Consider the following 24550-nt stretch of genomic DNA (forward strand, 5'->3'; position numbering starts at 1 on the left):
CCTCCCCTCATTCGCCACCCACCCGCTCCTCCACCGCAGTGTGCGTCCCTCTCCTGGGGACCTTGGGGTGCCCCAAATGCCATCAGAGCCCCGAGGCTTCAGCCCCTAACTCTGACCCCCGAAGAAGGCACAGGACGAGTCCAACTGCCCCGAACAGCAGCCCAGCACTCCCTTCCAGCCCTTCCCACACCTCCATCCCCCAGAAAGGGACTCCGCCGCAACAAGGAAGGGGGGACAGCCCCCAGAAGGCTCGAAGCTCCCGCCCCGCCTCGCTGTCGCGGGCCAGGGGCAGAAAGAGGGAGCGGCAGAGGCGGCGGGGACGCGGCACGGCCGGCACGGCACGGAGCGGGGGCCGCTCGCAGCGCGATGCCGGCGGAGCCGCAGGTCCGGCAGCGCCGGGGCGGGGTCCGAGCGGCGCGGGGGATCCGCCGAGAGCTCCGGGCCCGTGCGGGGACTCCCGCAAGGCCCGGGGGGCGCCGGGCTCCGGCCCTCGGGGCTTTATTCTCCGGCGCCCCGAGCCCCGCGGCTGCGGGGGAAAGAAGCGAAGGGGCGACGGGAAGAGAGGAGGGAGAGCGGGACATGCGAAAGGGCGGGGAGGGAGGTCGGGCTGCGGAGGAAAGCGGGCGGGGAAGGGAAAGGCCGGCAGGGCAGCAAGAGGGACGGGGCACAGAGGAGGGAGAGAGGGGGAATGGAACGGAGCAGCGGGGCAGGGACAGGACAGGACAGGAAGGAGCCGGGTTTGGGGGGGACACGGAAACGGGGGAAAGAGAGGGTACACTCAGGGGAATACGGGCAGGAGGATGGAGCGGGAGAGAGAGGGACAGGAGGGGATCCTCCCGGCTCCGCCCCGGCGCCCCCCCTGCCCGGGCTGCTGCGCTCGGCAGAGCTCGGCTCCGTTCGGCTGCACTCGGCTCCTCGGCCAGCTTCGGCTACTTTCGGCCACGCTCGGCTATTTCCGGCCGCATTCGCCTCCATTCGCCTCTTCGGCAAAGCTCGGCTCGCCTCGGCTGAACTCGGCAAAGCTCGGCTCCGCTCGCCTCCTCGGCCCCTTTCGGCCGCTTTCGCCCACGCTCGCCTAGTCCCGCCCGCACCCGCCTCCATTCGCCCATTCCCACAGCTCGGCTCCCTCCGCCCGGCCCCGGCTCCCTCCGGCTCACACATTTCCTCAGGGCACCTCAGCACAGGGCACACAAACTGCAGCCCCTAAAGGCTTGCGGCTCTTTCAACACACACACTCGTAACTCAGCTCTCGGGACAGAGCTGATGGCTCCTCTAGGACAAGAATAGTTACACGTAAAAGCAATTCCCTCATTTTGCATCTCCTTTTTATTGAACCCCCGCAAAATCCCATCCACATCACAAGGAACGTGCAGCTCCGGTGACGCTATTTGTACAAAGGCCCTGGGGCAGCACACAGCCGGGATTCCACGGAAGAAAGCCCGGTTTGCATTGCAGAGGTTCTCGCTCCGGCACTGCCTGTTTGCAGCTGGGCTCCGCTCCCCTCACGGCCACATCCCCGAACGATGTGCCAGATTTCCCAGAGAGCTCCCAATAAAACTCAGCTACAGTCACTGAGCAGAAAATCCTTTGGGCTTTAGTTCCACCCCTCACCTGTTCCGAGCGCTGGGAACGCGGGTTTTGGTCCCTCATCGCAGCAGCAGGGATGGATTAGGGTTTTGTTTTGGTTTGGTTTGTGGTTTTTTTGTGTGTGTGGGGTTTTTTTTTTAATTAAAAAAAGGGTAATAAAAACAAACCATGTCTGACATAAATGTCTTGAAGTGCCATTCAAGCTTTTTAAACCCAAGCAAACCGTCCTAATTCCCTAGCCCAGTCTTCTATTCATACTGGCTACTTACACCCCAGTGTAGGAAGCTCTGCAGCCTTCTTCTCCTGTCCTGTATTAGACAGAGGATGGATATGAAGGGCACACGCATGCAGTCTTTTTGGTTCTTCAAAAAGATAAAAATGCCTGTAATAAAAATTACAGAAGTAATATTGTTTCTCAAAGTGTTCCAGAAAAGGGAATTTGGAGCTTTAAGGTCCCACTGAGAGATGTTGAATAAAATCTTCCCCCTGAGTTTGCACCCAGTAATAAAATACTGATTTGTTTTTTGACCAGGCAAGGTAGGTCTATAGGAGAACAGCTCAGGAGGCTCTCATGGCTCACGGCGATGAGGATGGAGCAGGGCAGAATGTTAAAGGTGAAGTGTCAGTCCCCTGAATTAATGCCCTGATGGAGCCAATTTTTTTGCTAAGAGACATAACAGATCCTTCCCTTTGTTCCCCAGTTTCCAAGTCACCTGTAATTCGTTACCTGCACCAACCTGCCGCAGCTAAGTGACAAATCCAGCTCCTGTGCTCCAAGCCACGTGTCCCTGACGTGAAGGGAAGTCAGGGATACAGAATCAGCTGTGGAAGAAAGAGAAGACAAAAATCAGAACAGATATTCTTCTATTTCCCCACAGGATCACCAAGCCAAGCTGCTTGCTACCTCTCCAGGACTATGTTTGAAAAGAGTTCCCTAACTCTTTTCTTAGCCTGAAATTCCGGAGTGGCTTTGCCCATGCAAAGCCAACGATCCTACTCACAAGAAGGAACAAACCAGCTTCCTGTTAAATAAAGCACTTGGAAATATGAGCTGCCAGATGCTCTCACTGACCAGCAAAAGGGATCAGCATCCAGGCCCACGTGGAGCTGGGTTTTTAAATATCACAAATAAACTTAACAAAAAATTATTCCTGACTCAAACCCACAATGCCTCAAACCATCAAAACAAAAATAGTTCTGGAATGACAGCTACACCTCTGCAGACCACAGCACAAAAATAACACTAAAGAATTTCTGACACCTTCCTTTTGAAGATGCTCTTACAGCATATTATCATAGTAAAGGGGCATTCCCTACATCTCTAACCAGAACTAGAGCTAGAGCTATCAGTTACTTTCACATACTCGCATGTCTGTATGGTGGCCTTAGGAGAAGCTGGCAACACCTCTTCTGGTACCACACCTTGGAGGCTCAGATTGCGTCAAAAGCACCACTGAAACCAGCGTGCCAGGAGCTAACTGAATAATGAAAGTCATTTTCTCCATTTCTGTGACAGAAAAGCCCTCCATTTGGACAGCATTATTTGCAGCCAATTATTCTGCTACTTCCAGCAGTGCTCCAGGGAGCTGTATCACTTCTCCGCAGAGCTCAGGAGCTGTTCATTAGGTTGATCTCCTATAGTCTCCAGTTCTTCCTTTTGCTTGCACAATGTGCACCCTGCAGTGCCATATGACAGGAGCTTTGAGTGCTGTCTGTTGCTCTGTATTACCCTCATAGGACTGAGGAACCCGTCCCAGCCAGGGAAAGAACAGCTTTTGATTCTTGGATTAGGACACAAAATGCCACAGTTTATCCTAACAGTGGGAGGAATAAAGAGGAATACCTGGCATACACAGAATTCCACCTTAGGGCAAAGCCCAAGTGACACTGCCCTACAGCAGGATTTGAAAAATTCAGGGTCCATCTCTTAATAAATACATTTTGGCAAGAACCTGCACGATTCTCTTTGACATGTATTTCTCCTTTGTAATGACTCAGTGCTTGGTCTCTAGGACTTCCATATCCCTGACACACTTGCACTCGGATTACTAGCAGGAGGATCACAAACTTAGGTAGTCTCATATCTGTGCAGCATTTAAAGTCAAGGAACACTGGGCTTGGTCAGCAAGACGTCCAGTTTTACAATTTTCCATCACAGCTGCCTACACCTTTTAACATAAACTCGAAAAAGAGACAAAATTCCACCCTACCACTGTTGCAATAGGGAACTGAACTCTGATTTCAGACATTTTCCTCCTGCTTGAGCAGGGACATTGTACAAGATGACTCCACTGGTGGGTCCCTTTCAACCTTAATGATTTTGTGATTTTCAGGGTCTTCAGAGCAAGCCTGCTGAGTTTATAATGTTTTATTTAATTAAAAAAGCTGGAAGTGCAGCTCGAACCCTGAAAGTCAAAATGTGTTTATTCCTTACTCATTACCCTCCAAAGTAGAGCTGCAGCTCAGCAGGCAGAGAGGGACTTCTGTGGACACTGCATTTGTCACCTGTGACTAATTTAATTCAGCAAGCTCTAAACCACAGGTCAGCCTGTTCCATTACAGCATCATCAGGGCAACTTACAAGAACTGAAGCCAACTGAGAGCCCCTTCATCCCAAAGAGGACAAATATAAGCCTTTTACTTCAGCTCAGCAGAACTCTTAGTTCATCCTAACAAGAGGTAATGCATCCCAGCAGGTGTCAGTGAACCCAACCTCTTTAAATACTCATTTAACCCTACCTCAGCTGGTAATCAAAGTCGTGGGGGTGAGGCTAGGCTGAATTTCTCTTTTCTGTCCTTCTCCAGAGTAGTCCTAGTGAAGTGGCCTTGGACTCTGTTTTCTGCAGAGCCTAAGTGCTGCTCATGAAAGCCTCTAGGAGATTTTTCTCCTGCTGCTGCTAGAGCTGTGACTTTGAAGAACTCACTCCTAAGAGCTGGAAATGTAAAAGTCAATTGGATGTGCTGGGCTGCAGTGCCCCAGCGCCCCAGGACAGGCAGTGCCCCTCACCGTGCCTGTGAGAAGGTGAAGCCAACCCACGCCAGGTGCCTGTGCTGGACAAGTGGGAACACTGAAGCCAAGGCTGCTTCCTTCTTGAGGCTTTCTGAGGTGGCTGCTAGGAGAATTTCTCTTAGGCAGTCACTCTCTCGAACCCAGTCTCTCAATAACCTTCTGACACAAATAGAGGAGGATTTTTGTTCGCTATCTCCATGTGTGCAAGGTAGGAAAAGTTAATTAATTGCCAGCATACCAGAGGATTCCGCCAGAGGAATCCTCTATACCAAGGCCTTCCATCAGAGCAGAAGGCACTAACCACGCAAAACCTCCAGCGGGAAGGATCCTAGCAGTCCTCTTCTTTCCTCCTTTGCAAGAAACTGTGCTTAAACATTCCCCAGTAATTAAATATGCTTATGACTCTTAAAACATTTAAAGTTCCTTGAGGGAAGAAGGTGTGTGGAGGCACTATATGATCCACTGTGTTTCTTACGTTTGGGGTTATGTTATATATTCTTACGTAATGGTTTGAAACTTATCTTTATCCCTGCACCGTGTCCTTAGAACAAGGCTGTGAACACTCTTTTTCTCCAAATACAAGAATAATTGAGGAAACAGAACAGTGTTTGTCAGAAATAATGAGGGCAGAGACTGAGGGTGCCAGCATGCTGACTTGTACCACCTTAGGACACTTTTGGAAGTCATCACTCCTGTAATATACTGGATCCAATTTCAGCAAGAGCTCCACTCTCTCCTGTGGTTTCCACAGGGCCAAAAAAGGCAAGAGCTCCTTGAGACTGAGGGCTCCTCATGCCCTCCAGCAAGGAGAGGGTGGGCAAAGACCCATCGGTAGGAAACAGATGATCCTCAGACTGAGCAAGTTGCTAACATCCTCTTGAATGTGCTGTGGAATTGTGCAGGCATTGCCATGGCCAGGGAGAGAGCAAATGGATGCTCTGATAATCTGCAACCTAAATTTAGCTGCAATTCCAGAGGGACAGTCTGATAGCCTGTTCCTAAGACATTTCATTTCCTGGACCTCAAAGATCCCCTCAGCCACTGCAGCTGCATTCTCTGAGGGTATATCGTGCGTTTCAGGCAGTTGGTGTCGGGTCCCTCCTCACTGATTCTGCCCCACATCTTGTGTTCCCAGGCTGAGGTGGGAGACTTGAGTGTAGAAGCAATTATTTATCTCTGCCTAAGAGAGACTTCTGAGTATGATCTAGCTTAAATGCCTGCTTGTAGGGCAGGCTGCACAGCTGAACTTGCCAAACACGGAGAAGCTAAACAGGCACCAAACCCTTGGCTTATTTCTGGGGGAGGCCCTCAGATGGCTTCTGAGCTTCTCCAATCTACGCTCTACAGGGAGTCTGCACATCTCTCCAGCAATTGAAATCTTGAGCAGGGAAGCAGGCTGGTAGCAAAAGACTGAGCTAACACATAGCGAGGCCAAAGGAAACCGAGTGTCAGAAGCACAGCTTTGAGTCCAGAAACACAATCAAAGCCCGGGGAAGAGTGTGGCAAATGCTGGGGTCAGCAGTGCAAGTACAGGGCAAGGCTGGACGGTCCCTGAGCAAAGCACCGGGCACTGCCCAGACCAAACCAAAGACCAGAGTCTAAGCAGGAATACAGGGAGATTTCCAGGAGCTCTGCTGGGCTGGGATAGGCTCCCATGGTAAGCTGAGAGGATGGAGACTCGGCCCCCAAGCTACAGCCACTGGGACAACTCTCCATCACGGGGCCAGGGAACTGTGCAGGGCACAGACTCACCTCATCCCCAGCACTGCTGTCCCCGGAGAGCCCGCTGGCTCTCTGCTCCTGAGAAACACTCTCTTCTCGCAAAAATCCAACTCCCTCACCACCTGCATCTGCTTCTTCTTCAGTATTGCCCGCAACCTTCATTTCTGCTCTCTCAAAGCACTGTTCATCTCCACCTCTTTTTCATCACAACACCTTTCAGTTGACACCTTTGAAGTGAAGAGGCCACTGAATTCTACCATTACAGAGTAAAACCACTCAGTATTGACACAGCCAGCTATTAGTTTTAATCCTCAGTTCTGCATTCCAAGGGATACTTTTGAAAACACACTGAAAACTCATAAAAATACGTGGCATTCACTGGAGCCAGGGCTCACTTCTGCACTGTGCCTTGGCACAAACACGCTCCATCACCTGTGACATCTCTCCTGCATTGACCATTGTTCAAAGCTTTCCTGCAGGGGCCTGACGGAGCAACAGGAGCTTGCTGAGCTTCTGTCAGGGCAGGAGCATAACAGGGTGCAGATCCTGTCCTGACCCCACCAAAGAGGGGTTTTTCCTGCATTCCTTCCTGCTGTGACACTCAATGACAAACATCCTCTGGGCCTCTATGTTATCAAATACAAGGACATGCCAACGTTTAGCGAGGACAATTTCAGCTTTCCCAATCTAAACTTTCCATATGATGCAATGACACTGTCACTTATTTACTGAGAACCCCAGCCCACGTAGCCTAGAGAAGTGTCTGTTGGCTCAGAGCAAGCTTTAGGAGCCTGGAAGAAGCTTGTTTTGGTTTAGATGCCAGGCCCAAGACTGCATTTGAACTCCTGTCTCCCCACCAGAGGTTTCTAACCCATCCCCCGTGTCACATGTGCAACACCAAATTCAGCAGAAAAGCACTTCTGGGAGCAGCTTAGGAATGGAGGAAAGTATAGTTATTATAAATGTTTCATGTATCTGTATGTAAAGATAGATAAATAGATAGCTAAATATGTACAGACATCTGTACACCCACCTACACCGGTATCTATATGAAGTCCTTTTTAGACCCTTCCCCAAATTTCTAAGTGATTGGTGCTTATAGAGGCAAACAAAATGAACTTTTAAGTTAAGCCAACTTGGGTGGCTATTTGTGTCACAACAGTCTCTGAAAAAATGATGACAGCACTTAAAAGTCACCAATAGTAATAATAATAATAATAACAGTAATAAAGTATTTTGCTGCTATTTTGGCAGCTTATGCTGCTTCTTGTACTTACTGCTCAATGCCTTGCTATTTCAGTAATTCACTGTGAAGCAATAAAGCAAAAGCCTTAAGGCTGGCTTGCTTAGCTTACAAGAAGCTCTGTTACAATTTGGAGAAAAAATAAAACTTGGAGCATTATCAGTAAAACAGAGATTCTACCCATACCCATTAAAAATGCAGTATTTGCTCTGCAGACCTGCAAAAACTTACTTTAAAAGGTTAACTGCGACCTTTCACAAACCCAGGCTCATTTTAGCAGAAGAGTTTCCTGCTTCTCTGTGACTGTGAGATGTATCTATTAAGTTCCTTTCAAAGGCCTTGCCTGACCTATTCATTTTGCAATTGAGAGCCAAAATAGCTCAATATCAAATATCTGCAAGCACCTTAGTACTTTTGGAAGAGTGGAACTGCTCGATCAAATCCTCACGCTGACCACACTGTTTCAAAATGCAACAATGAATTATGTCATTATGTCTCCATTTGGAAAGGATTATAATGTAAAATTAAGACAAGAGCCTGCCCTACTCTGAAGGCATGGGGACAATGGGGATTTGAGTCCCCAGTATGTAACTACTGTTGCAAATGGAAGACATCTATCAAGAACAGAGACGTGCGTTACTGCACGAGATACAGTGCCCAAGTCCCAGACTTCATTAACCTTAATTAAATGGTCTTGAAACCAAAATTTTTCCGTAGCAGTTCGACTGCATTAAAAGGTCCCTCTCTGTAAATGGTTTTGATACGTAAACATGCAAGCACTCCCAGAAGGGCCACATCCTTAAGGACTGCTACTATATATTTACTTTATGAAGACACTGCCCCATCTGCTGGGTCAGCCACGCACACGGCCCCACTGCTACGCTTGAGTGTGGCACTGGAATAAAACTTTTCTTGTGTTTAGGAACAAAACCCCGTCAGTCAAATGCACAATCATTCCAGCAGCAAGTAGGGATGCACCAAACTGCTCGGGTTTCCATCCCTGTTTATTCTGGAAACTGACCACAAACTCCTACGGAGATTTTGAAGGGCACAAGGGCTTCTTGTGAAAGCACAAAGGAAAGAATAAATGACTAAACAGGTATGTTCAGAAGAATCGGTGGGAGGTTTGTACCTAAGCACATAAGGCCACAGCCTCCTTTTTCAACATGTACAATCGTAGAATCAGAGAATGGTTTGGGTTGGAAGGGACCCCAAAGCTTTTCTCATCCCATCCCCTGCAGGGACACCTTCCACTAGAGCAGGTTGTTCCAAACCCCATCCAACCTGGCCTTGGACAATTCCACGGGTGGGGCTGCCTCAGCTTCTCTGGGCAACCTCTGCTAGGGCCTCGCCACCGTAACAGGGACGAATTTCTTCTGTATATAGGATTTCTTTAAGCTTTAAAGTCCTAAAGCAGAGGCCACCTCAGGCAGGCATTCACGGATGTAAAGGGTCCTTCTCAAAGGTAACTGTAAAACATGTTCAATGTTCATTAACCTTTCATATGCTGCTCACCAATTACAGAGTGCTTTGAAGAATTTTTAATGAACATAAATTTTAACCAAAAATACTGCAAAGCCATTATTAATACTGTACGTAGGCACAGGGTACCAGACTTGTAAAGCTGCCAGAAACCTAAACTCTTCTGATAAGATTTGCCACATTTTTTTCTTTAAATAAATACATTTTAAAAAAATCATCAAATGTCCCTGCTTTATTTCACCACGGCAACGAAATAAGCACAGTCTCAAGTCTGTGCTTCTGTTCCCTATTACATTAATTTCTCCCACCCTGTTTCTCCCTCAAAGCAGTGAACGTGCAGGCAAAGTAATCCTGCCATTGCTCCAACTCCATGGAGGATACAAACCTGCCTGCAGCCTCTGTCCCTCTGCTACTAGGTAGTCCCTGCTGCGCCCAGGCTCTTTATTCAGCGTTGTAACAGAAACACTTTCATTTTTTTCTCTTAAAAAGACACCTAACTTTTCACCAGATGGTATCAGCACTTCCAAGTGCCTGTAAACCAGACTCCCCAAGCCCAGCCCATTAGCAGCTGCTCTGTGAGTGGCAAAGGAATCCAGAAATTAATCGCCTACCTTACACCGCTTCTCACCTGGTCTTGGCTACTTCCTTTCCTCAGGCTCTGGCAAGAAACCCAGACATGAAGCAATTCCCCAACCACAATGACAGCCATGAAAACTATTTAAGCTGCTGACAGTTCAGCCCGTATCATTGGGCAGTCTGACTGAATTAGGATAGAGAATTTTAGGCACACATTAAAAAGTATCTCTAGTGTCTAAAGGTACTCTAAAAGCTGGATGCAATGGAGGAACTACTTCCTGAAACTTGTGGATGTGCTAAATCAATGACTGGTCACTGATTAAAGGCTGGAGCACTCACCTTGAGCATTAACACCTCAGCCGATCAGCATGTGCACATGAGTACGTATCGGTGCAAAGGATTGTCTTCTGCTTCAACCGACAAACTGCTGGATAGCTTTTAAAGGAAAAAAAAAAAAAAAAAACCAAAATAAATAAAATCTGTATTCCTCCAGACCCGGGGGAACAAACAAACCAGATCTTCCGGACCCAAGCCCCAAGCCCTGCCAGTAACAGACACAGCACTAAGGGATGCACAGCACGGCTGGGTGCTTAGGTTACCAACTTCTGAACTCAGGAAAGAAAGGAGGAAAAGGCAAACTTCTGGATTATTTAACAAATTAACTTCAGCTACGATCACTCTTGGTAACTTAATGGAACAGAGGAGCAAAGTCCTCTGCCCAGAGACAAGAAGTGACTGTGTATGGCTCAGCTCATGGCCACATAACACACTCTGACCTCAGTCTGCTGGAGCATCCTCCATATGGGGACAGCAGGGGCAACCTGGATGGCTGGACTCACCCTTGACTACCAGCAAAATGCTGAAACAGTCCTGACCTGGTGCTGTGCGAAAGGAAACACTGCCAGGAAGCATTGACAGGATCAGTTCTGAAAGCAAAGCGAGGTCCTGGCCTCATGCATTGCCCTGTTTTAACCACACAGGCAAACAGCTAAGAAATGTAACTATTTTCTGCTTAAAAGCCACAAATTCCTTGGAGAAAAGGAAAACTCAATCTGACAAAAAGAAACACTCAGGCAATGGTGATAATCTGGCACATACTGGATAACAAACATTGCCCAAAAGCTGCCAGAGAAAACGGAAATTAAAAGTCACAAGGCAGATGCAGAATAATATCTGTTGTGAAAATACATTATTCAGCCAGCACTGGTGGCGGAGACTTTTGGTGCAGTGCAATCTGCACACCCTGGTGACCACATATGCAGCAAGATGTGCTGCTTGGCATAGCCAAAGAGAGAGCAGCAGCCTTGCTTGGGAGGCATTTGGGAACCAGTGCCCTTACAGGTCAGAACTACTTGTTATGCCACTCTCACTGCATCGCAGCCTTCTGGAACCTGAGTAACACAGACCAGCCCTGCCACGGGGCATGCAAGAAATCATATGGGGACAAGCTGCAGACAAATGGGCCACTAGTCCTTGCCACATGCATCACCAATGGCACAGCATATGCTCCCGGTTACACTGTGGGTCACATTCTGGATGGAGATCTGCAGTCCTCCATCTGCCTTTGAAGAGACAGATGCACACGCTGTACAGCCAATCATCAACTATTGCCCAATTCCATCTTTACTGCACAAGGGCTTTAGCAGACCTGCATTAACTTCATACTGCCTGGACGTCTGCTCTCATGTGTTCAGAGGAGAAACAAGAGAAATGTCTCACTGCTTGTTCCAAGGCTTTCTTCTCTTCACCTAAACAAGGCTCATGAGTGATACAGAAGGAATGAGGGAAGTATTTTTTTCTTGGAGCCCAACAATCAACCGACAAGACAACAAGGAAGCCTCTAGGGGACTTCTGACCACTCAGGTCATTGATATATTATTATTTTAACAGTCATAAAATCACTTTTGTGATATTTCTCTCCTTGTTTCTTGCCATTCCCCGTTTGTCCATCCAGATACATCTACTCTCATGTATCAGGCTGCACAATCTGTAGTGCAGAGACCATGCCTTCACTGTGTTTATGCAGTGCTCATGCAAGAAGACTCTTGTCTAGCAATGAAGGAGGCTTAGGGATATCTGGTGTCCAGTAGCACAAGCAGCTGACAGTTCTGAGTTCTTCCTCAAGCAAAATTTCATCTGTTTTATGCAATAGCCACTCCAAGTACAACCGCATTTTGCAAAGCACTTTTCTGACAGATTTCAGCCAGGCTAAATGATGGCTCTTCCTCTTGTCAGAAGAAGTACCCTTGCTTTTTGCTTTGACTGTGGATCAGAAAAGCATCAAAGCACAAGGCTCTGCCTAATGACTTCAAACCAGAGGCCTCTGGAGCCACTCTCAAGAGCACGTTCCCTCTCTGGGTACCTGCCACAGCTTCCACCCTCTTCTTGGTGGATGGCCATTCTCAGCCAAAGCACAGCCATGGCCAGCCACTTTGGGATCATGCCAAAGCCACAACTGGGGGCACTGGGCAGAGCTGCCCACACAGCTGGCACAATCTGGCACATCACCGTACCCGTGTGCTACACAAGTTTTGCTGCCACTGCCGTGTAGCTCACTGGTAACAGAAGATTCACAACAGATAATGGTTTAAATCAAATAATGTGATCCGAGCCCTGCTCTACTAACACCATTATCTCTTTACCTTTCCATTGCTTGCAATAATCAGGTAGCGGCAAGTTAATGAATTTCACAGCACGCGTCACATAGCACCTTGTTACATAGCTGTTTCTTCTGCATCTGCAACAAAATGAAGGGTAAGACTGTGAAATTACTGACAGAAGGCAAGTAACAGTGTCTACTGACCACGGGAGAAAAGATGCCTCCAAGAGACTCATTCCATCATTCCCCTCTCTTTGGCAAATTACAAGAAATTAGCCCTTTTTATTTCTGGAAGAAATACACCACAGAGCAGTTGTGCCACCAGTGCACTGTCACCACGCTGCACCCGTGGGCAGCTGATTCTGCACTGGAAACCAGAGAGCAGGAGAGCAGAAGCCTGGGGATGGGGGCTTGGTGGTACGCCAGAGAAGGCAGCTCCATACCTTTCACAATTCTTTCCCTTCTCAGTGCACCTGTGGCAGAGAAGGCCAAAGCTAAGACATTTTATATACATTTTTTTGATCACCCTGTTAGCTTAAGCGGAAACTTAAGTCTTCCCAGAACAATAAAATTATATAGCATGCAGAGAGAAACGGGCAAGCACCAGAAGCCCAGGGATCACTCCCAAGGGAAAACTAAATTCAGTTAGGGATGAAAAGAGCCAGAAGGTAACATGAGGGAAGGTAACAGGACCTCGCAGCCAGCAAGAGGATGGGAGAAGAAGCTGTGCTATCAGCAAGTACCAGTGCTGCAAATGCAGGGAGCGCCATGCAGCCCCGTCTCTGCCAGGAAAGGCTCATGGAACAGAAGAATGAGCACACGGGCTGCCTCTCAATCTCCTGGCAGGAAGCTTCTCTACTCCCCTTGTGCCTGGACACAAAGCTTTGGGCAGTAAAGAAGGGAGAGGCATGGTGGCACCCGTTCAGGGACGAGCCAAGCTATGGCACACCCTGCCCTGGTTCAGTGCTGGGAACCGACGGTGATCTGGCTACAAAAACCACAGGAAAGATCGTGTTTGACCCCGTGCAGCTTTTCTCTTAGAAATCACTTTAGACACTCTTCTTGTGACTAGCGCTCAGCGAATCCTACCAGGACACAATGGGACGTGCTGCAGCAGCAACCCTGACCATGGCATGGCTGTCCCTGCTACCTGCACGGACACAGCTCGGCCACAGAGAGAAAATCCTTTGTGCCAGGAATGTTTACCAGTGCCAGGTGCTGGTAAGCACTGCTCAGGGTGCTGCTGGCACCTGGGATGGCTCAAAGCTCCATGGTTTGTGGCAACAGCCAAAAAGCACGTGCCACCTCCTGAGGAGCTCCACCTGCAGTATCCTGGGCTATTCAAAACCCACTATTCCCTTGTGCCTTTGTCTACCTGGAGTCATTCAGGGAAATGAAAATACACTAACTGAATTAAGAAATCTGTTAAGAGACATTTGTCTTAGGCCTCTGATGGAGAATTGAAGCACCATCAATTGCCTTCCTTCCTGCTCCTTTAATTTGCAGAATGAGTGTCCATACAGACTTCTAATGAGGTTTAGTTGTTCTTCCTGAAAAGGTAGCTTAGTTTAACTTTCTTCTATTCCTCATCTAGACAACTTATGAATTACAGTATTAAAGCACCCTGACTCAAAGGATTCTTGCACTGTGGGAACACTTCCTGCTCAGAGTTTTTCAACAGTTAAAATCTCTGTGCTATCTTTTATGCCAGATTTAGTCAACTAGCCCAAATGGGTCCACAAAAGACATCTGTATGGATGAATGCAATTAAAATCTTCTCCTTCTCCTACTTTCACTCCATTGCTGGAAATGACACAAAACATAAGAAAAAACCCAGTACCTGTTCCATTTTCAGACTGAAGCAACAGCATATTCCTGGCTGCTAATGCAGCAGGGGCAACAGCACTGCAGGGAACTGTTTGGATAATCACATCTTCATTTAAAGAGAACCCAACTTCTTGATCTAAGCCATCACTGCCCTCCATCAGAACAGCCAGCATATCCACGAAATCTAATAAGTGAAGGGAAAAACGTAAGCAGAGGATCCAGACTAACTGGGAAAACAACAGAGGTAGAATGCAACATTCCAGGAACACAAGGTATCTTTCTAGATTCCCCCCCCAAAAAAACCCAAAACAAAACAAAACCGAAGATAAAACCAACCAACCAAACAACAACAAAAAAACACCAACAAAAAAAAAACCCTTAAATTAGTAACAACAAGATAAATGTTTCTACCTCAATAAACCCATAACGCCTCGAACCATTCCAGGGAGGGCGGCAGGAGGGGCGGGCAGAGCCAGGGCCCCGCTCCGCCGCCCCGGCGGCATTTTCCGGCACGCGGCCGCTCCCGGCGTCTGGAGAGGGGCGCGGGGCCGGGAAAGGCGGCGCAGCCCTGCTCCGATGCCGCTCGGCCGCGGCCCGGGAGCGCTGCGACCGCGCCTCCGCCGCCCGCCGGCACCGGCCCCGGCCGCCCTCGGCCCGCGGAGCCGCCTCCAGCCCTCCCCTCACTCACAGACACCGCCCCGCTCGCCGCTCGCTCCCGCCCCTCGCCCCTCCCGCCGCTTCGGCCGGGCTCCGGCTGGGGGGCTGCAGTACCGCCCTGTGCCCACAAGGCGGCAGCACTTGTCCAGGGGGTCCGCGACACGATGGCGGCCCGTGGGGACCTTGACGGAGAGAGGCGTTTTTCGCCCATGCCTGTCGGCTCCCGCCAAAAACCCGCACGCTCGCGGTGCTGCTGACCCCACAGCCCGTGTGCACGACACCAGAACCGCCGCAGAAAATCCCGTCGGGGGGCGCCGGCGTTGCGGGCAATTCAGGCAGTGTAAAAAACAGACACGGGTCCTCGAATTTCAACGTCCTCGTTTTCGCGCCCTCTCGAGAAGGTCAAGCGAGGCCGCGCCACGCCACTCCCAAGATGGCGGCCGCGGGCGGCGGGCTGCAGTACCGCTCTCTGCCCACACGGCGGCAGCACCGCGCCGTCCCCGCCGGCACGGCCTCGGCAGCGAACGCCCCAAAGCGTCCGCGCGGGAAAGAACGGAACAAAAAGCCTGCCTGCGACCCGACAGGAACCGAAAGAAAAAAGCTTTCCTCCTAAACTGCATTTCAACAAAGCTTGTTTTTATATTTTTCAGATTTATACTCACAGTCGGATTGGTAATGGATATTGATGGAAAATTGTATTTTTATCATTTCTTACATTTATTCCTATTCGATTTTATTACATTTTATTTTTTTATACATATCTTATTAGGTTGCTTATATATTTCAATAGTTAGATTTAGATTTCTAAAAGGTTTATATTGCTTAAAAAAAAACCCTGCCTCTATCCAAGTAAAAATCTTTTAAACAAAACCCTTTATTTAAACTCCATTTAAATGTATCTCTATTTTTCGCATTTATATTCAAATGTATATTTTAAATGTAGATTGAAGTATGATGCTATCTATAGTCTATCTCTTCCTAATACTCATTTTTATTTCTATTTTATATTTCTATATATACACCTGTAGACATTGATTATATATTTCCATATTTAGAATGATATCAAACTAAAATGTATATTCATATCTTTTCCATTAAAGCCCTGCCTCCAACCAAATAAAAACAAAAAAAGCCCTTTTTTTAAACTATTTTCGAATATTTTTATATTTTTTTCATCATTATAGTCACATTTGAACTTCTACTTTATATAGATGTATTTATAAATATATTTTATATATATATAAAATAAGATAGCGAGATAGATAAATTATTTTTTAAATTCTATTTCGTACACACTGCTAATACTTATATTTACTTACCTTTGAATTTTCATATAGATCTTAACGTATTTAGGATATATTTCTATACAAAGACTTCTAATTTTATTTTATTTCTAGTCATAATTTTAATAATAAAACCCCTACCTACTACCAAATCGAAAATAAAAATCCCCTTTATTCTAAATTATATTTAAATATTTCTATACTTCTATTTTTGATTTTTACAAGTACTCATCTATTCTATCACAACATATTGAGGTACTATATTTCGATATACAGTATTTATGACATGAAATGCGTTATAATAAGACACATACAGTAAAATACGCATTAGGTACTGTATTGATTCCTATTGTTTTGTAATATTCATATATCCACATGTATTAATTATACATTTCTGTATGGACATTTATGTTTATAATCGATATTTATATGCATATAAACATATAAAATACTCCATATCAAACAAGGTTATACCTAACTGTAATGGACAGCATTATTTATGTTACATGTTTAATATATATGTCTTCCATTTACATTTAAAATTGAAGTTTCATATTCCCATTATCATGTTTATGCATGTGTTCTATTTCATCAGAGTTATAGTTAAAACACTGCAGTTGTAATCGAATTCCTAAAAATAAAATGCCAAAACAAACAGCATCAAATTCTCACCAATACCGTCCAAAAAATTCAGAAAGGCTCCACCAGCCAAACAACTACCAGCAAAAAAAAACCCGCACTACACTCCTTTCACTAGCAGCTCTTATCACGTCACAAAAACGAAACAAACATTTTAAAAACCCTATAGACACCCACACAGCAAATCACAAAAACCACTCTAAAGGAAAAAAAAAAAAGCCAACTAACTTACCATACTCCAAACCATACAAGAGACTCCCAACGATTCTAAAAAAAATAACAACCAAAACTCTACCACTACGTTAACTCATAAAGAGAACCCAATGCTCTATAAAATTAACTAAAAAAACCCACCAAATAATTACAGATATAAAAATATGGGAACCACGAAGAAACAAAAAATTCACCCCCCAAATAAAATAAACACCTAAAGAGATCCACCATGGAAATACCCATGTTCCCAAAAATAAAACCAATAAAAACAACAACCAAACACATCAAACAACAACAAAAAAAATTAAATTAACAACAACAAAATAAGTATTCCTAACTCAAGAAACAAAAATTGCCTCAAACCATCAAAACACAAATACCACCTAGAAAGAAACACGTCGCCAAAAGAGAAATGTAACCACAAACAATATCTCCCAAGTTCTCTGCAACAATGAAACATAGACGGCAATCAAATAAGCCAAACGAATGAAACCCCTATAGTGTAATAAACAAGAATGCATTCATCAATATTAAAAAAAACCTCACCGATTAACTCCAGGGCACTCCCTCAAGCCCAGCAAAACAAATACTACGCCCTCGCGCTAATAAAAGCCTCCACAACCGAATTGAAAAACGACCATCTACCCCATGCTCCGACCCATAAAAACCAGTGTAAACCTTTAGAAACGCATCCTTAAAAAACCTAAGAACCGATCAAAAATAAATCCAACAACAACACTCAACCCAAAAACAAAAACCGTGCCACGAGCACCCGAAGCAAGAACCGTAACAACCAAGAAGCGCCCGGGGCCCTGCTCCTACAGCGACGCCGATCAAAAGCCACCGATCCCAGGAGCTCCTCAGGAGCGCCTCAAAAGCAGCGCAGCGAGGGAGGCTGGAAGATGCGGAGCCGCGCTCCCGGCCCCGGGCGCAGCGCGGCTCCGGCAGGAAAGCGGCTCCTCCGGCAGGCAGAGGCGGCGCCGCGCCGGCAGACCCCCGCCCGCTGCCCCCGGCCCGGCGGGGCCGGCACCGGGCCCGGGGGGCCCCGGCGGCGCCCGAGCCCCGCGCCCGGAGCGGACGGAGCGGCGGCACCGGCCGGCACCGGCCCCGCCCGCGCCGCCTCCCCCGCCCGCCGGCCCGGCCAAAGCTCCGCTCGGCTCCGCACGGCTCGCACCGGCGCGGCTCCGGCGGGCCCGCGGCAGCCCAGCCGCGCCCAGCTCCCCTTCCGCCCCGGCCAGCCCCGGCACTGCCGGCAGGGCTCCGCGCCGGACCCTTCGCTGCCGGGCCGGGGGCAGAAGAAGCGCCCCGAATGCAGCGGCACAGCCCGATCCCCGCCCTGCCAGCGCTGCCACGGCTGCAGCTCCCTTCCTCTGCAGCCCCGACTCTGACGCCACGCTCCGGCGCTCACCTCACCCCAACGAGGGCACAGAAACGTAGGCTTCCCTTCAATCGCGTCCTCTAGAAGAGAAGAAAAGAAGCGCCTTGCCTCAAACGATGGCAAAAGGGGGCTTTTTACCTCAGTCCAAACCCCTTAAAAGGGGGGACAACAGGACTGCCCCCTCCAATTCAACCTCAGGATGACGAAATTTCAAAGGGAAAGGGGAAAAGTCCCCGTTATAAAAGCGCACCGGCTCACCTGCCCGGCTGCTGCTTCTCGGCACAAAGGTTTGTCCCTCAGCTCCTCCTTTGAGCAATGCTTCACGTGCCCAAGTGTGTATCCAGGGGATTCCCCGGACCCTGTCCGAAGCGCCCACCGTCCTTCCAGGAGACAGCCCCGGGAGCCCCCCAAAAACTCCTCTCCTCCAGCAGCTCCGTGCAAAAGCCAGCAAAGACAAACCCTCGCCCTAAAATAACCTCCCCCCGGCAGGAGCCGCCCCTCCTCCTCATCCTCACAGCTCACACCTGGGGCTGCTCTGAGCCCTCATCATCCTCACATCAGCTCACACCTGCCGCTCTTGCCACCCTCCAACAGCGTCTCTCCATCTCCAGCACACAGCCCACTTCTCACAGACACTGATCCATTGGAAATCTGCTACGGGTGTTGTCTTTTCTTAATCCATCTGGGTACACGATTAAAGCACGTACATGCATTGATGGTCATTGAGAGAAAGCTTTCCCCTGGAGAAAACAGTCCTTTTGCTGGCACACTTTGATACACCTTCGCAAAAAGCAGAATCAGCACCAATTCCTAAGACCCCTGCCGAGGAACTCAGCCCTCCTTGGGACACCCAAAGCAGCAGACCTCGAAAAAGGAGGGGAAAAGTCAAGCTTGGAGGGGAAAAAGAGGATAGAAGTACAGCAGCCTTTAAAAATGCCTGCACGGAGCAATAGTGGGAACCAGTCACATTTCTTCCTTCCTTGCTTTCTGTGATGACATAAATAGGAAGTAAGAACACGTTAAACAAAAGGCAGAGCTAGGATTTGACAGGTCTTTATTTTGGCAGGCTGCATGGCAAACGCCTCTTCCAGGACTGCGACACGTTTTGGGGAATAGCTGAGAACGGAGGCAAAAGGTGCCGGGAGCCCTTTCTGTTCCCTTCAGCCCCTTGCTCCGCTGGTTTCAGGGCACTCGCTTGGTTCGTTCCTAGAGAAAAACGCTAGGGCATGATTTTCAAAACTACTGCCCGTCCCCAGTCAGAGTTTCCTACATTCGTGGGTACAAATGAGTGGATAGAGAGAGGGCTTCTTTCCAAATGAGTTTAGCCATAGATTCCTGTTTTTTACCAATAGCTATAAAAACGAAACACTTGCCAGGTTTTGGTATTCTACACACACCCCTCCCTGGGAATTTTGGGGCAGCTTTGGGTCCCTCTGCGGGACGGCACCCAGCGTGACTCCCTCCCCTCATTCGCCACCCACCCGCTCTTTTCTTTTTAGTGGTTTTTGTGATTTGCTGTGTGGGTTTCTATCTGTCTTTTTAAAAATATTTGTTTCGTTTTTGTGACGTGATAAGAGCTGCTAGTAAAAGGAGTGTAGTGCGGGTTTTTTTGCTGGTAGTTGGCTGGCTGGTGGAGCCTTTCTGAATTTGTTGGACGGTATCGGTGGGAATTTGATGCTGTTTGTTTTGGCATTTTATTTTTAGGAATTAGATTATAACTGCAGTGTTTTAACTAGAACTCTAATGAAACAAAACAAATGCATAAACATGAAAATGGGAATATAAAACTTCAATTTTAAATATAAACGGCAAACATATAAATTAAACATGTAACATAAATAATGCTATCCATTACTATTAGGTATTATATTGTTTGCTGTAGAGTATTTTATATGTTTATATAATATAAATATCCATCTAGAAATGTATAATTAATATGTGTGGATATATGAATACTACAAAACAATAGGAATCAATACAGTACGTAATGCGTATTTTACTGTATGTGTCTTATTATAACACATTACGTGTCATAAATATTATATATCGAAATATAGTACCTCAATATGTTGTGATAGATAAGTACTTGTAAAAATCAAAAATAGAAATATAGAAATAATTAAATATAGTTTAGAATAAAGGGGATTTTTATTTTCTATTTGGTAGTAGGTAGGGGTTTTATTATAAAAATTATACTATACAAAGCAGTTAAAAGTAAGTTGTACCATATCGAAATACTTGTGCTGCAAAAAGCTGATCTATGAATGTGAACGTCAATATTATTGTCCCCTCTATAGCATCCGACGACTGTGTGGGGAGAAAGAGGGTGAGCAGCGGGCTCGCAACAGGCGGAGGGCGGGTAGGGGGCCGCGGGCACTTCACTGTTTTTGCGCGCCCTCCCCACTCCCCGCCACCGAGCCGCCTCCCCGCCGCGTCGCCGCCGCTCCCCGATCCGAGCTGCTAGCGCGGAGTCCGCCTTTGCCGCCCGGAACCAATGCCGGGCTGCGCCTCTCCCCTGCCCCGAGTGCCGACGGGCGGCTGCAGTTCGGGCTCTGCGGGGCCCTTTTCGCCGGGAGCCGGGCACGAGCACGGGCCGAGAAGGGGACAGGGGGTCTCCGAGCGGGACCCGGGGCGCCCGCGGGCCCTTCGAGCAGCGCGGGCTCCGCCCCATGCTGCCACGGGCCCGGCCGCGCAGCTCCCGAGCCCCGCCAATCCCGGCCCGCCTTTCTCCGCCCTGTCCAATCCCGGCCGCCCTTCCAATCCGGGCGCGGTTCCTGCGATTTCGGCCCGCTCAGTCGCGGCCCGACTCCTCAGCCTGGCCCCGCTCCCCCGTGCGCTTGAGGCGCCGCTCCCGGCGCCGCTTTGGGAGCCGGCGGAGCGCTATCCCTGCTGCCGCAACCTCGGCAGGCGCTGGGGCCGGGAAGGGCGGGCGGGAGCTCCCCGTCAGGCGCCGGCCGGGATTTCTCCCAGGGAAACGGGCTGACGGCGGGGAGCGGGCGGACCCGGCCCCTGCAATGGCGGCGGCGGGAGCGGCGCGTGAGGGGAGCGCGGGGTGGTCGCGAGCCGAGCGCGGCGGGAATGGGCGGGCTCGGATTGGTGGGGCCGGCGCTGCCTCGGGTTGTGATTGGCTGGCTGGCCCGGCTCTGAGGCATAAGTAGCGTGCGTGGGGGAGGCGGGGGCGTCAGTTCGGCGGCGGGGCTGGAGGCGACGGGAGCTGCGGAAGCGCGTTCCGAGGAGGAGCGCCGCTGCGCCGGGACGGGTCCCCCGCGGCTGCCGATCCGAGGAGCGCTGGTGAGCACGCACGCGACTCCCGCGTCTGCCTGCGGCGGCGTCCGGGGGCCGGCGGTGTCCAGTTGTTTGCGCCGCGCCCTGCCCGGCTCGGGCGGCCAGAGGCTGGTGCGGGGCCTGGCGTGGCGCAGGGGGGACCGGCTGCTGTCACTGGGGAGTAGCCCTTTCGCGCTCTCTGGATTTAAAGTAACATTGAGAATACTGGGAATAAAGCCGGTTGTTTGCTTTCTTACTATTTGATTTTGATTTTACTTAATAATTTTATCTATATTGCATTACTTCATTGTTTTGTTCGTTTTATTAAGTTTAATTTGTTTCTGTTTGTTTTGTTTTTCCGATTTTGATTTAGTAAGGGTTGTGCGGCTGGGGCTGAATCACGGGTTGTGAGGTCACCGGAGACATAAAGGCTCAGGGTGTGGAATAAGGACTTTGGCACGAGTCAAGCCCAAAACAATGTGGAGCAGTGGAAATGCTGGGGCTGGAGTTGGATAAATGCCCTGGGAGAGGGGCATGGAGCCGCAGTGCAGGGCCTGCAGGAGATGCCTGGGGGTTCCCAGCTCCTGCCCCGTGGTACCAAGCAGAGGCTGAGGATGTGGGGGCTCGGAGGGTTCCAGGGCCCACGCAGCAGCACAAGGGCACCTATTGGGATGTGGGAGCAGGGGCCCGGTGGCTATTCCCAGCCCCTGCGGCTGCCTGGGGAAGGTGAGGGGGCCTTTGGGGAGGTGCTCGGCTGAAACCCAGGCTGTGGGGGAAGGTAGATGTTTGGCTTCAGGGCTCAGGGGTCCCTAAAGTTGGGATCCCATTAGGGTGGGTGGGATAGCTGCAAGAGGCATTGACATTATGACAGCAACTGATTTCTGCCCTTATCAACAGCTCCAAGCAGCAGTGAGAAGCAGGAGCAGCTTTTAGATGCAGGCAGTAGGAAGCTGAGGAGCTGGAGCTGAGGCAGCAGAGCCGGAGGACACAGAAATGTGGTAGGGTTCGGGGTAAAACCCCTGTGCAGCTGGGATAGGGAATATGGAGCTGGGAAGGGAATTGCATGGCTGGAGCTGAAATTGCTTCAAGGGCTCTGATAGAGAGTGTAGAGCAGTTACTGGGGGAGGGATGGTTAGGATGGGGCAGGAATATGGGCTCAAGAGCTGAACTGAAACCATACAGAGCTAAAGCAAAAGCAAAGATCCTGCCCTGAGAGCCAGAAGCAGTGTTACGTAGCACTGCTGGGAAGGTGTTGAGGAGGAAGTGAAACGGAAGAGATGGCAGTGAAATAAAGCTTGTGGGTGAAGAGCTGAAATCACTGGGGCTGGGAAAGGGGATTTGTAGGGCGGCTGCTGTAATCACTGCAGGGCTGCGAAAGGGGGCTGCACACTCCATAGGATCCGAAGGGCTGGCACAGGGACTGTGGGGTTCTTGCTGCCACATCCCTTTTATGCCTCTGACATGGATGCTGGGGCTGGGCTTGTGACTGAGACTGGATCAGGATGTTTGGTATATATATATTTTTTAATTGTGTAACCAGATGGATTAAGGAAATCGGACACCCGTAGCAGATTTCTGTTGGATCTGTGTCTGTGAGAACTGGGATGCGTGCTGGAGATGGAGAGACGCTGTTGGAGAGTGGCAACAGCAGCAGGTGTGAGCTGTGAGGATGTGGGGGACTCACAGCAGCCCCAGGTCTGAGCTGTGAGTATGATGAGGAGGGGGCGGCTCCTTCGGTGGCTGATTTAGGGGGTTTTCCTCACATCTCTTTTGCACGGAGCTGCTGGAGGAGAGGAGTTTTTGGGGGGCTCCCGTGGCTGTCTCCTGGAAGGACGGTGAGCGCTTCGGACAGGGTCCGGGGGATCACCTGGATCCCCACCTGGATACGTGGAGCATTGCTCAAAGGAGGGGCCGAGGGACAAACCTTTGTGCCGAGAAGCAGCAGCCGAGCAGGTGAGCCGGTGCGCCTTTGTAGCGGGGATTTTTCCCCTTTCCCTTTGAAATTTCGTCATCCTGAGGTTGAATTGGAGGGGGCAGTCCTGTTGTCCCCCCTTTTAAGGGGTTTGGACTGAGGTAAGAAGCCCCCTTTTGCCATCGTTTGAGGAAAGCCGCTTCTTTTCTTCTCTTCTAGAGGACGCGATTGAAGGGAAGCCTACATTTCTTTTCCCTTGTTGGGGTGAGGTGAGCGCCGGAGCGTGGCGCCAGAGTCGGGGCTTCAGAGGAAGGGAGCTGCAGCCGTGGCAGCGCTGGCAGGGCGGGGATCGGGCTGTGCCGCTGCATTCGGGGCGTTTCTTCTGCCCCCGGCCCGGCAGCGAAGGGTGCGGCGCGGAGCCCTGCCGGCAGTGCCGGGGCTGGCCGGGGCGGAAGGGGAGCTGGGCGCGGCTGGGCTGCCGCGGGCCCGCCGGAGCCGCGCCGGTGCGAGCCGTGCGGAGCCGAGCGGAGCTTTGGCCGGGCCGGCGGGCGGGGGAGGCGGCGCGGGCGGGGCCGGTGCCGGCCGGTGCCGCCGCTCCGTCCGCTCCGGGCGCGGGGCTCGGGCGCCGCCGGGGCCCCCCAGGCCCGGTGCCGGCCCCGCCGGGCCGGGGGCAGCGGGCGGGGGTCTGCCGGCGCGGCGCCGCCTCTGCCTGCCGGAGGAGCCGCTTTCCTGCCGGAGCCGCGCTGCGCCCGGGGCCGGGAGCGCGGCTCCGCATCTTCCAGCCTCCCTCGCTGCGCTGCTTTTGAGGCGCTCCTGAGGAATTTTTTGGGTCGTTTTCTTTTGTTCGTAGTTGGTGTATGAGAACGGTCACGGTGTACTTGTTGGTTGTTACGGTTCTTGGTTCAGGTGCTGTGACAAGGGTTTTATTGGATTGAGTTTGTTGTTGGATTTTTTTTTTTTTTTGTGCGATATGTTGGATGTTTGTTTTGTTTTGATTATTTTCATATTGTGAAAATGATTGTAGTTATCTTCTTAAAGGATATGTTTTTTTAAGGTTTTACACTGATTTTTATGGGTCGTAGCATGAAGTACAGGGTTGGTTTTTAATTAGGTTGTGGTGGCTTTTATTAGCATGAGTATGTAGTGTTAGTTTTGGTG

The 24550-nt window shown here is 49.6% G+C and overlaps 1 long non-coding RNA gene across 1 annotated transcript; it reads right to left on the bottom strand.

Annotated features, from left to right (window-relative positions):
- Positions 1-1299: 1299 nt before the first annotated feature.
- Positions 1300-2405, bottom strand: LOC146768552 (uncharacterized). The gene is made up of 2 exons (XR_014950117.1): positions 2315-2405; positions 1300-1969 (listed from the first exon to the last, which is right to left on the bottom strand). It is a non-coding gene; the product is annotated as an uncharacterized LOC146768552 (long non-coding RNA).
- Positions 2406-24550: the final 22145 nt, after the last annotated feature.

Source organism: Lonchura striata, chromosome 1 (genome assembly GCF_050655825.1).
Source record: "Lonchura striata isolate lonStrDom1 chromosome 1, ASM5065582v1, whole genome shotgun sequence".
NCBI classification, from domain to species: domain Eukaryota; kingdom Metazoa; phylum Chordata; class Aves; order Passeriformes; family Estrildidae; genus Lonchura; species Lonchura striata.